This window comes from Trichomycterus rosablanca, chromosome 5 (assembly GCF_030014385.1).
Source record: "Trichomycterus rosablanca isolate fTriRos1 chromosome 5, fTriRos1.hap1, whole genome shotgun sequence".
In the NCBI taxonomy this organism is placed as follows: domain Eukaryota; kingdom Metazoa; phylum Chordata; class Actinopteri; order Siluriformes; family Trichomycteridae; genus Trichomycterus; species Trichomycterus rosablanca.
The window spans coordinates 9,717,356-9,729,920 of NC_085992.1; the positions used below are offsets into that span (position 1 = coordinate 9,717,356).

The following is a 12,565-nucleotide window of genomic DNA, read 5'->3' on the forward strand; positions in this document are numbered from 1 at the left end:
CAATCAGCGGGGCAGCCTTTTCGCTTCCAGATGGGCACCGTCATGCTTTGCTGCCAGTCGACAGGTGTTTTCCGCTCCTCGACGATGCGGTTGAAGAACTTGGCAAGCCAAGGAGCGGGGTTCCAACTCCTGGACTTCCAAAGCTCTGCCACGATGTCATCAGGTCCTGCTGCCTTGCCGGACTTCATCCGCTTAAGTGCTTCAGCGACTTCTTCGGCATTGATGGGCAGGGCAGGGCCGGGGACGGAATATAGCTGGGGGATTGGCGGGTGCGGGAACTCCTCGGTGGAGATCTTTTCGAAGTGCTGTCGCCATCGCTCCACAGCGGCCTTCTTGTTGACGATCAGCTTGCCGTTCTCATCATTGACACAGTGGAACTGTTCGATATCCTGCGCTTGCTGATGTCGGCGCTTGACGAGACGGAAGAGGTCGCGTTCGCCCTCTCGCGTGTCGAGCTTCTCATAGACCTCGGTGTAGTGAGCGGCCTTCTTCTTGGCAACGGCTTTCTTTGCCGCCTTCCTGGCTTCGCAGTAGGCCCTCCAGTTCGCAGCAGTCCTGTCATCGAGGAAAGCATGAAATCATTTTCTCTCATGCTGAGTCACATTTGCGATTTAAATCAAATGATGTTTCCAGGACATAAAGCTCCTTTGAAAAGAAGATGCCAGCATGCCTGAACTTGTACTCGAGGAAGAATCATCCGGTTTCACAAGCCTACATTCCAACACAATGGCAAACACCAGGTTTTGTCAGTCAAAGCATTTAAATGCATTTTGTGTTATGTAGCCTATTAGTAAGAGTCATTAATAAAAGCTTAGAACTAAATCTGACACACATTTTAATTTTGGTGTTTTCAACATTATGCCGAAAATGTAAATGTTATGTAAATGCTCCAGCTGATGCATCACTGACACAAAACCCTGAGCTTATGTTACAGGCTGATGCGGCTTCATCTGTTAACAACTGCTACACAAGTGAATTCCTTCTACAAGATATTATGAGCATTGCATCCATGTGAGGCTTTACCTCAAATATAAGACTAAACATATAAAACTAGGAGATTACTCCAATTGTCGTCCATTTTATTCTTTTAGGTTTTAAATGTGCCGTTTAATAGGGCAGAAATGTATGGAAAAATTTGACTGCGAACTGAATTAAGGGAGATATGGTGGCTCAGTGAGTAGCACTGTCGCCACACAGCAAGAAGGTCCTGGGTTTGATCCCCGGTGGGGTGGTCTGGGTCCTTTCTGTGTGGAGTTTGCATGTTCTCCCCGTGTCTTTGTGGGTTTCCTCCGGGTGCTCCGGTTTCCTCTCACAGTCCAGAGACATGCAAGTGAGGTGAATTGGAGATACAAAATTGTCCAGGACTGTGTTTGATATTAAACTTGTGATCTGATGAATCTTGTGTAAGGAGTAATTACCGTTTCTGTCATGAATGTAACCAAAGTGTAAAACATGACGTTAAAATCCTAATAAACAAATAAGAACTGAATTGTCTGTTCACTCTTGTTCCCAGGCGTAATGCAGACCTAAAGGTCGCTGCCGTTATTAAATAAACAGTTAAACGTGCCCGTCCCAACTGAGTCATGCCTGGTTTTCTTGGTTTTCCGAGAGTCCGCTTCAGGCGCCATGACTGACTGTGACTCCCCTAAATCCGCCCTGCTCAGTTCCTGCTCCACTCGGGACGAATGGCATGACAAGCAGCCGTGGACGCTACCACTCTCCGCTATTTAGGGGAGGATTGTCGACAATTTAGACAGCCGCGCTTGCTTTTAATAACCTGAACGAAAAAAAACACACTAGACAGTCTGGCTATTTTAAAGTCGACAAGGAAAATACAGTGTGAAGTTTCGTCTCGGTATATCTGTGGGTATTTTGTCACCTATCAGTTCGAATTTGGGACATTCCATTCAGCACTTCCACATGTACCGTGAGTTGTTACCTCTCAGAGCTAACAGTGCCCCGCATACCACAGTCCTGGTGGTTCAGTGTCTCACAGAAGATACAAACGGAGTTATTGCGTCGTTTCGGATTTATTAGGATTATAGGATTGCAGTTAAGGAATTGATTTATACGTCGGTACTAAAAAAGGTGAGTTTGAATGTTTGTGCATGTTTAAATGTTGGCTATTTTCCTCTCTATTTTGCTGTTGCAGTGTTAGAATGGGGAGGGGGAGAAGAGTCTGACTGAACACACCGACTTAAGTTTTCCACAAATGTCCGAACACTAAACGTGGCTTATTAAAGCTTATTCAGCATGATTTGTTTAATAAAAGGTAAACTGTAGTATTTAGTTTGTTTGTGTTTTGCATTCCGGGCATCTCCACCCATGCAAAAACAAACCCTGAGCCGCTTTAACATAACCAAGTCCCAAATTGGTTTGAATAGCCTAGAATTGAGCATTTTACATTCAAGTGTCACTGGAAAAATGTGCCTTAATATCGCTCAAATTCAGTTGGCAAATTTCTTGTGAAACCGCGTTTTCTGGTTTTAGCTTTTCAATATAAAGTTCCATTGTACCCAGTTAGAAAAACCAGTTTGTCATCTGTTAGAAACGTGAGAAGTGTTTGATGGCTCACAGCTAAAATGCGCGCGTCTTCTAATTAACACTTAAATAAACAAGCTATTATTAATAATATAATAGTCATTAGTTTTAATTAAAGAATACCAGATATCTTGCATCTTACTTTCCAATATTTTTCGTTTCTCTGGAACATTTGAAAATTCGTAGTGTAAAAATGTTAATCACTTTTATCTACTGCTGGATGAATAATGCAATAATCTAAATATAAAGCACTGTGTCATATTAAGCTTTGACTTATTTGTAAATGTATTTATTATCTTAAAGTATCTTAACATGGCTTAATTATTCAAATAAATGACCAAGCAACCCAAAGTCTGTACAGTTCTGTACACTTGTTATACATTTGAGTTGTCATGCACTGCACATCATCTAAGTTTTTAATACAATAGGTTAACATTTAGCCTAATTGTGCTTTATATGTAGGCCCAGTGTATGGCATCACTTCTGACTACACAAAAGTAGTGATAAAGTAAGAAATGGGCTATTTCTAGATCACTATTTTAACCCATGATTTAATCGTATGCAGTTTATTATGGTACATCTATAATGAGAAACATTAATATAAGATTTATGTTATCTGGCATCATTCCAAATACTTCTGCTTTTATTGACAGTATAAATAGTGATCAACACTGTGTAAAAAGTGGAGCAATTTTAACACCTTTACCTATATTTATATAGAATTATATTTAATTAGAATACATGTGTTCTAGTAGTATATTTTTATATTCAGTTTATTATGTTATGCTTTTAATAGAAGGCAGTACCTACATTTAATGTGAGTGTGAGAGGAATTTGTTGTTTTAACAATTAAGCTGTGTCTAATCATGAATTTGTATAAAGTTAAAACACTTTACCTAAAACTATTACCTTTTTGTTAGTAGTGTAAATGGCAATGCAGATATATATTGCTATATATTGAATATATGGTTCTAGATGCAGTCTGTAATGTATTCCATTATTATACATAAAAAGTTAACGCATTTATTAAACATTTTCAAAACATACACATTAAACATGTCACAGTGTTCCTCAGAGCTGTTCGAAGGGATGGCTCTTTATAGTGGTGTCCAAGAATTGTAAAACGATTATAAATTATTCAGTATTTAATTTAAACAAAACAGACAATGTCCAGCCCATGGACAAAAAATCAACTTGTGGCATCATGCATTAAAAAATGTAATAAACAAAAAAAAATTATTTACCAAAAAGTTATTTCATGCCATTGTATCAAAAGGTGTCAAATTCTGTTTCAAAGTGTCAGAAGCCAGAGAAAAAAAGGAATGTGGCACATGTATGCTACTCTCTCTTCACAGTCTGTTTTACAAATGTGTAATTTGCAGTTTTAGGAATGATAATGTGGCATCAGATAAATCTATTTCAGTCTCGGCTTGCCCATATGGCTCCAGCATTCAGGAATGTTCACCATTTCCTCCTGGAATCCCAACACCAACTCTGTACAAACAACAAATCTCAACAAGTCTCCTCCAACGCTGCTCTTCACGGCTCCACATGTGTTTATCTTAGTTTTTATCCCCTAAGTGCGCCTGATGTTAATTTAAGGGCTCTTAAAAGATAAATCTCTTTAAGGTTATCTTTGTGTGGGTACTTGTTAACAGCCTTTGCAGTTGTTATGGCTATAGGATACACCATATGGCATAAAATGTGAACACCCCTTATAACCCCATTGTTGAGTTTAGGTGATTTAGCTACACCTATCGCTAACAGGTATATATATTTCATTATATAAACAAATATATAAGCTTTCAACTCTTCTTCCCTTTAATGTGGTGGAACTATAATGGCCTGCACAGAGCCCTGACCTTAATCATATTAAACACTTTAGAGATGAATTAAAATGCCTTTGGGAACCAGGCTCTCTTGTCCAGCGTCATTGTTTAACCTCTCAAATGCTCTTTTGACTGAATGGGCACATTTTTACAGACATTCTCTAAAATCTTGAGGAAAACCTTTTTACAAAGAGTGGAGGCCACAAATGAATGGGGCAACTTATCATAATAATGCCTGTGGTCTTGAAATGCGATGTCCAAGCTTATGATCAGGGATCTACAATTCTTAGGCCATACAGTGGAGCTTAGTTTGAGAACAATTATGTAGTTTTGTATGATAATGTTAATGGATTTTGAATAACAAACAGAAATGAGTCATTTGTCATGTATTTACCAGTGAAATTTTAACTAAAGGGCTGCTAATTGAAAATGATCTGGTCTGCCATCCACTAATCAAATTGCTGTGTCTTAGTTTGTTTTGGTGGTAATTGAAAGTATCTTACTCAGAACAAAGCATTGTTTGTACTAAACACTTTCTTAATAACAATGGAGTCTGATTAGTGCTGTTACTTTTTTACATTTTCATCAACCACTTTATCCTGGTAAGGGTTGATTCACAGGGAAACACTGGGAACAAGGCAGTAATACCCTGGATATGCCAGGGCATTAATCAGTTGCAGGGCTTCGACCACCCCCAAGACATAGTCAGTCATGTCTGTGTAGATGCTTGGCCAGCCAGTAGCACTGCTGACATTCAAACCTGAATCGAAGTGGTAGTGGACTAGCATAATAGACTGCTGTGATACCTGAGCGCCATGCTAGACATAGTCAGTCAAGTCTGTGTAAATGCCTGGCCGGCCAGTAGCACTGCTGACATTCAAACCCGGATCAAAGTGGTGGTGGGTTAGCGTAATAGACTGCTGTGATACCTGAGCGCCATGCTGTTATTTTTTATTGTAATTTGACGTATTGCTTATTAGTAATAATTGTATAAAACTGAACTGATTGAAGTTGTTGTTTTTAGTTTAGTTAGAAGATAGGTGTAACTTAATTGACTCTAATTGTGGCTGTAACAACTGCTACTGCATGTCTGCCAGGATTGTTTGGCCGGCCATGCAGTAATGACAATACCAGAACATGTACGATTTGTCATATTGTGTTTGTTTAGCTATTGATGGTCATCTGCATTTTGGAGCAATGGACATATTTAAAATAGGTTATTATGTGGCTACAATAGGGAGGTACGGTGGCTCAGTGGGTAGCACTGTCGCCTCACAGCAAGAAGGTCCTGGGTTCAATCCCCAGGTGGTGTGGTCCGGGTCCTTTCTGTGTAGAGTTTGCATGTTCTCCCCATGACTGTTTAACAATGAAATTTGTGAACTGATGAATCTTGGGTAACAAGTAACTACTGTTTCTGTCATGAATGTAACCAAAGTGTGTAAAACATGATGTTAAAGTCCTAATAAATAAATAAATGTGGCTACAATAAATTCAATTAAACTGGTTTCCAGTTTAAATTCAATTTACATGCCTTTACAAATGCATGTTTCTGTGCTTTACCATTTTCCAGATCATTCCTGGTATAATGCATGGTACAAATTAGTGTAAAGGGATGTGATTGATATGGCACAATGTTTTTGTCTTTTTAGAACAAACAAATGAACAAATAAAATGTGAATAAATTCATATTAACATTGTGTGGATGAGGCACTGAAGCATAATCTGGGTGTGAAGCGCTGCACAAATCCAATACTAGGTATCAGCATTTGGCAAATTCTTGCCTATAATGTTGAAATCCGGTTAGATTTAATACATTTTAATCATAAAGTGGGTTCTATTAAATGAGCTTGACGGACACAACAAAAATTCGACACAGGACACACACTAGTGAGTTTTTCCATCACTACTGTTTTGGAGCACACATTTACAGAGTTGTCTTCTTTACTGTGAACATATTTGTGGTAATAGTGTCCAGTACTGTTATAAACAAATCACAACAATAAGAATTCCCGCTATGCTTGAGCATCCTGCTAGCACTGTGACCATAACTGGAGCACCTTGAGAGCACCTGACCCAGTTTTCTAGCCCTGCATAGATATTAATCTTAGTCACTAACTAAGAATTGTTTTCAGCCTTTTATTTAAATGTTCTTTGAAATCAAGAGGTTACATTGATATCCATGAAGCTTCTCAATCTGAGGCAACAGTCTGCAGTTAAGAGCTGGTTTAATGTTTCTGCATCGTTCTTTTTATCTCTTTCTTCTTCTCTTAAGTAATCTCAGCATGTGTTGTGTCTGTAGGACGTACTGGAATGGTAGTATGTGATGTTAATTTACAGGCACTGATTAATTCAGAGATGTTGTGTCTGCTGTAAAAGAAACATTGTGATTGTTTGCTCAGGGATTTAACCTTCATGTCACGTTATTGTCTGATTTAGTTTTATGCTCCCTGGCATGTTCGTGAGACACAAAAAAATTTATTGTGTGCGTGTTAGTTAACAAAGGTATGATGGTGGTGTTGTCATGAAATGTTGGTTGTTTGCTTGGTAGGCTCAGTACATTCCAAGTATATAGTATAGTCATGTATGAGTTTTTGTGTTGTGTTGTTCTTGTGCTTTACTTCGTAATACTTTAATTACCCTTATAATTCCTGCTTTCTGTATGCGTCATGTTGGAATTGTGCCTTTGTAATGTGTGTCCACCTGTGTCGGACCATGCAGGAAAATGGGTCATTCCCTGTCCCTCCTGCTGTTTCCCTCTTTTCCTTTTACATTTATTTGGCCACAGGATGTTTTTCTTTGCTTTTCTATTCTTCTTTTGTGTTGCAGAGATGTGTGTGCATCATGTGTATTGTTTTTAGATGTTTTACCTGATATGGGAGCTTAAGCCCAACAGGGTTTTTAAAAGAATACAAATGCATACTTGCACCAATCAGGTGGCTTGTGTGGGGTGTTGGGGGGATTTAAGCCCACACTGGCTGTGTTTAGCTCGAATGGAGCGTAACAAACTGTTTGGGAATGCGGTCGTTCAGAATGAAGGACTCTGTATTTGTGTGGGGGGGGTGCACTTTTATGTGCCATGATTACTATCATAGTAATAATCAATTAATTTGTTTAAAAGTAAACATTATTAACAAAATGTAAGCGCTGTAACAAAGTGTAAAGCACTGGACATGAGATGCAACATGGAATGTGCACCTCATTATTTGATTTTATTAAACAAATTTTCAGCCTAAATTTCAAGTGTATGGAAAGTATACTCATGTGAAACTGGCTTATTTATTAATTCATACATTTTTTCTACATTTTCTTCTGTCATAGCCATGTTGGGTCTGGTGCCAGTTCATTGCAGGGACTGATTTATTTTTAGAAAGTGTATCATACCCAGTTCACCTTTTGCATGCTTTTAGAAGGTAGGGAGCACATCCAAAACATCTCACATACAGCAAACAGAGGTGAGAATTTTGCATAATAGCTTCATAACTTGTGTAATCAGATTAAATGATCTTGCAAGAAACTTGTGTATGGAGTAACTATAAAATCAGTTACCAAATTTCAGATTAATCTTATGGTTGCTACACAAGTTAATACACATTCATTGAATAGTCTAACAAGGCCTAAGGTTGGGCTCTCAATTGGTGATTAACTGTAATGTTTCAGTACAACAGTATTAGAGATCTAATTCAAAAGCACTTACCCAACAGTTCTAGTTTGCACTTGTGTTCTGTGTTGCACCATGATCCTGGAGGAACTTGTATAAAGCTGAAATGATCATAAAGCCTATGGAACAGAATGGAGTACAGAATCAACCCCAGCCTGTGCAGAGCAACAAGCCACAGAAATGCAGTGGAAAGCTCAGGGGTCCTGCTTATACAAAATTATGTACAAACATAAAGAAAACACCAAGCTTTGCAGGTAGAAACACTTGTTAAAATAGGTCTAAGAAGAATATTGAATAAATGAATGTTTGCGCTGATATATAGGACTAAATCCTGCATTGTATCAAAGGCTGCTGGTAGTGGTGTGATGGTCTGGGGAATATTATTTTCAGCACACATTGTGCCCTAGATACTAATCAAGCATGGTGTGAATTCCACAGCCTATCCTAGTATTGTTGCCAACCATGTACATCTCTTAATGGCCACAATTTCTCCTTCTAGGCCTATGAAAATAGGAATGAGTTCAGTGAGCTTCAGTTTTCTTCCCAGTTACCAGGTCTAAATCCAGTAGAGCACCAGTAGAGGAGAAAATGCAAAAAAAAGTCTTACATTTATTTTTTAACCCCAATGGTTTACTCCAATTAAGAGTGCATGTACGTGTATATGGTGATAGCAGCTGAATGATGCCTGAACAATTAAATCTCTCTTTAAACAGCACATTTTTTTTCTTTTGAAGATCAATGATATTAGAGAACAGGAAGTAAGCTCTGCTTTTTAAAAACACCACATTTAATAGCTGCCTATATGCCACATCTGTTCTCCAGATAGTAGCCCACTCAAGACACTTGTGTTAAATTACCTCTTACAGTAGTCTTCGGGTTCAAGAAGATTTAGTTCTTACTGTGTAATTGGTCGGGTGATCTAGCAGGCATTTTAGTTGGTGGATTTAAGACTGGTGTTTAAATTGTCGCATTTGTTATTGCTAATTACATGTCTGGTATGTCTGAACCAAAAGCCAAACAGGAAGTCTTAAGATCTTTCAACGAGAAGTGCGGAGGCCTTGGTTGTTCCTGCCATCCTGTTTTCTGCTGGACTGTCGGAAAAACAGTATTAAGGTCTCCATGATGGTTAGAGCTTGGTAAACTAAGTGAACTAAAAACAAAAATTATGTTTTGTTTTTTTTACACGCTACCAATGGCTTTTCAAGCAAAGCATTTGTGCTTCACAATGGTACAGTAGGCTTAAACAAAACATACACCGATCAGCCATAACATTAAAACCACTTTCTTGTTTCTACACTCACTGTCCATTTTATCAGCTCCACTTACTATATAGAAGCACTTTGTAGTTCTACAATTACTGACTGTAGTCCATCTGTTTCTCCACATGCTTTTTTAGCCTGCTTTCACTCTGTTCTTCAATGGTCAGGACCACCACAAAGTAGGTATTATTTGAGTGGTGGATCATTCTCAGGACTGCAGTGACACTGTGTTAGTGTGTGTTGTGCTGGTATGAGTGGATCTGACATAGCAGCGCTGCTGGAGTTTTTAAATACCGTGTCCACTCACTGTCCACTCTATTAGACACTCCTACCTAGTTGGTCCACCTTGTAGATGTAAAGTCAGAGACGATCGCTCATCTATTGCTGCTGTTTGAGTTGCTCATCTTCTAGACCTTCACCAGTGGTCACAGGACACTGCCCACGGGGCGCTGTTGGCTGGATATTTTTGGTTGGTGGACTATTCTCAGTCCAGCAGTGACGGTGAGGTGTTTAAAAACTGCAGCAGCATTGCTGTCTTATCCACTCATACCAGCACAACACACACTGACACACCATCACCATGTCAGAGTCACTGCAGTCCTGAGAATTATTCACCACCTAAATAATACCTACTCTGTGGTGGTCATGGCCATTGAAGAACAGCATGAAAGGGGGCTAACAAGTATGTAGAGAAATAGATGGACTACAGTCAGTAATTCTAGAACTACAAAGTGCTTCTATATGGTAAGTGGAGCTAATAAAATGGACAGTAAGTGTCGAAACAAGGAGGTGGTCATAATGTTTTGCCTAATCGGTGTATGTAGTTGTGTAACAGTTCTTGCAGTGTAAAACAAAATATTTTCTATGTAGATGAAAAATAACAGCATGTCTAACAGCTAACAAACCATGTAAGGAACATCCAACCTAATCAAGAAAGAGATGACAAGATCACTCGATGTTCATATCTTCCACATTATGTCTAGTAGTTCCATGCAGTTAGCGATCCATTACATTTACAACCCCACAAATACATACACTGAAGAGCCGAAACATCAGGCCGTCAAAACATAAAACAAAAAAAGCCGAAACGTGGACCCAACAAAACCTCTGAATGTGTCTCGTGGTATCTGGTTTCAGGACATTTCCAGCAGGTCCCTAAACTTCTGTACTTTGTGAGGGGGATGCACACATGCTTAGTCATTCAAATGACCTTGAAGAAAACAGAGTTTGTCACACTAGTTGATGTCCAGTTCTAATGCTTATGTGCTCATTTAGGTGCTTCTGACAGTGGACCAGGATCATCATGGCTTGCAACCACCCAGTACACAGGATTCAGGGGACTGTGTTTTTTGTCAAAATCATAGTTCGTATAGCAAAAAAAGTTGTTGTTTGCCAATACTTGTGTATCTCTAGAAGAGAAATTTTGTGTGTATTTGCAGTAATTTTTGTAAATGTGCTGATTTATGTGTAGAAAACACAGAGCTAATCACATTACCATGTTGTGCTATGGCCAGTGTATTGACGACGCTAAAAACTTAATTTCTTTTTCTGTCCATCTGCTTTCCCGTCACAACTAGCAAACCCCACCCTTGTAAATTGACTGGATTGACTGTTTTTTGTTGACCTGTTTTGTAATTCTGATAGCTAAGAGCTGTCGTGTGTTTCACCCAGAGCAGAAAAAGAAACTCGTCGGCTGTTAGGGAGGGGAACCACAGAGTGTAATTTTTGGCCTGCTTGCTTTATTGAAGCGTGTTGGGACGTGTTGATTCAACTTGCATGTTATTTACATTTTTCCTCCTCCCGCTATGTTTCCCTCAACTTCTTGCTCTGTTCTACTACACATGGTTGCCAGATGTTTGCCTAGTTTAAAGTCATATGTTCATACTCGGTTGCTTTACTGTAAGCAGCAAAGTTGCTGGGAGAGCTGAGATGGGACTGGGAAGTCGTGCTCCTCCACCACTCTGTGGCAGTGGTTTTCCAGTGTGTTATTTGTGGTTTGTTTTCTGTAACTTTATTTAGTCTAGTTTCCATTTGAAGGTGTATTAGTCTTATGTAGTTAACCAGAGTTGGCAGTGGTAAATTAAGTCTGTTTATTGAGTCTGTGAGAAAATTAGCATGTTCTTTCTGTGTTCGCCTAGGGTTAAGGTTAGGGTCTTTCTGGTCCTCCAGTTTTCACCTTTTAAAAACATGCAGAAAGTGGACTGTACTTAAGTTGAAGAGTCGATCTGCGGGTTATTGAGTTGGTGAGTCAATCCGTGAATTAGTGAGTTAACGAGCCATTCTGCGAGTTAGTGAGTTGGTAAGTCAATCTGCAGGTTAGTGAGTTAAAAAGTCAATCTGCAAGTTAGCGAGGTAACGAGTTGATCTGTGAGTTAGTGAGTTAATGAGTCAATCTGTGAGTTAACAAGCCAATCTGTGTCAATCTGCAGGGTAGTGAGTTGAAAAGTCAATCTGCAAGTTAGTGAGGTAACGAGTTGATCTGAGTTAGTGAGTTAATGAGTTGATATGTGAGTTAGTGAGTTAACAAGCCAATCTGTAAGTTAGTAAGTTGGCTAGTCAATCTGAGTTAGTGAGTTAACGAGTTGATCTGCGAGTTAGTGAGTTGCTAAGTTAATCTGCAGGTTAGTGAGTTAAAAAGTCAATCTGTGAGTTAACAAGCCAATCTGCGAGTTAGTGAGTTTGTAAGTCAGTCTACAAGTCAGTGATTTAACGAGTCAATCTGCAAATTAGTGAGTTGGTAATGCAATCTGTGAGTTAGTGAGTTAACAAGTCAATCTGTGAGTGAATTGGCTAGTCAATCTATGAGTTAGTAAGTTAACAAGTCAATCTGTGAGTTAGTGTGTTGGTAAGTCAGTCTGTGAGTTAATGAGTTGGCTAGTCAGTCTATGAGTTAGTTAGTTGGCAAGTTAGTTTGTAAGTTGCCAAGTCAATCTGCTTGCTAGGGAGTCAGTTTTGAGTTGGTGAGTTGGTGTTACCTGTGACTATTCACTGTTACGATGGCCTGAGAGAATTTTTAAACCTTTATTTCCTACTCCTGACAAGTCAAGGCACTGTCTGATTTTCTGCCAAGTACTCAAGTTGTGATGATGACCATTTTGCATCCCTTCTGGGCACCTGCAAAAGTACAATGGTCAAATCTTGACCTGGGAGGAAGAAAGTTGAAGTGCAATATACAAAGCTGAAAAGCCAAATTTTTACATGTACCATGAGGGGTCTTATTAAAATGTACTAATATTCTACAGTTGATTTTAATGAAAGCTGTATTTTCTTAAATACCA

The 12,565-nt window shown here is 39.0% G+C and overlaps 1 protein-coding gene across 1 annotated transcript in view; it reads left to right on the forward strand.

Moving 5' to 3' along the window:
- Positions 1 to 2,055: 2,055 nt before the first annotated feature.
- The window catches only part of frmd6 (FERM domain containing 6), a 29,297-nt gene continuing 18,787 nt past the window's right edge, over positions 2,056 to 12,565 (forward strand). The window contains exon 1 of the mRNA XM_062994840.1: positions 2,056 to 2,088. The gene's annotated coding sequence lies outside the window, so the exon portion shown is untranslated. The remainder of the gene's footprint in view (positions 2,089 to 12,565) is intronic.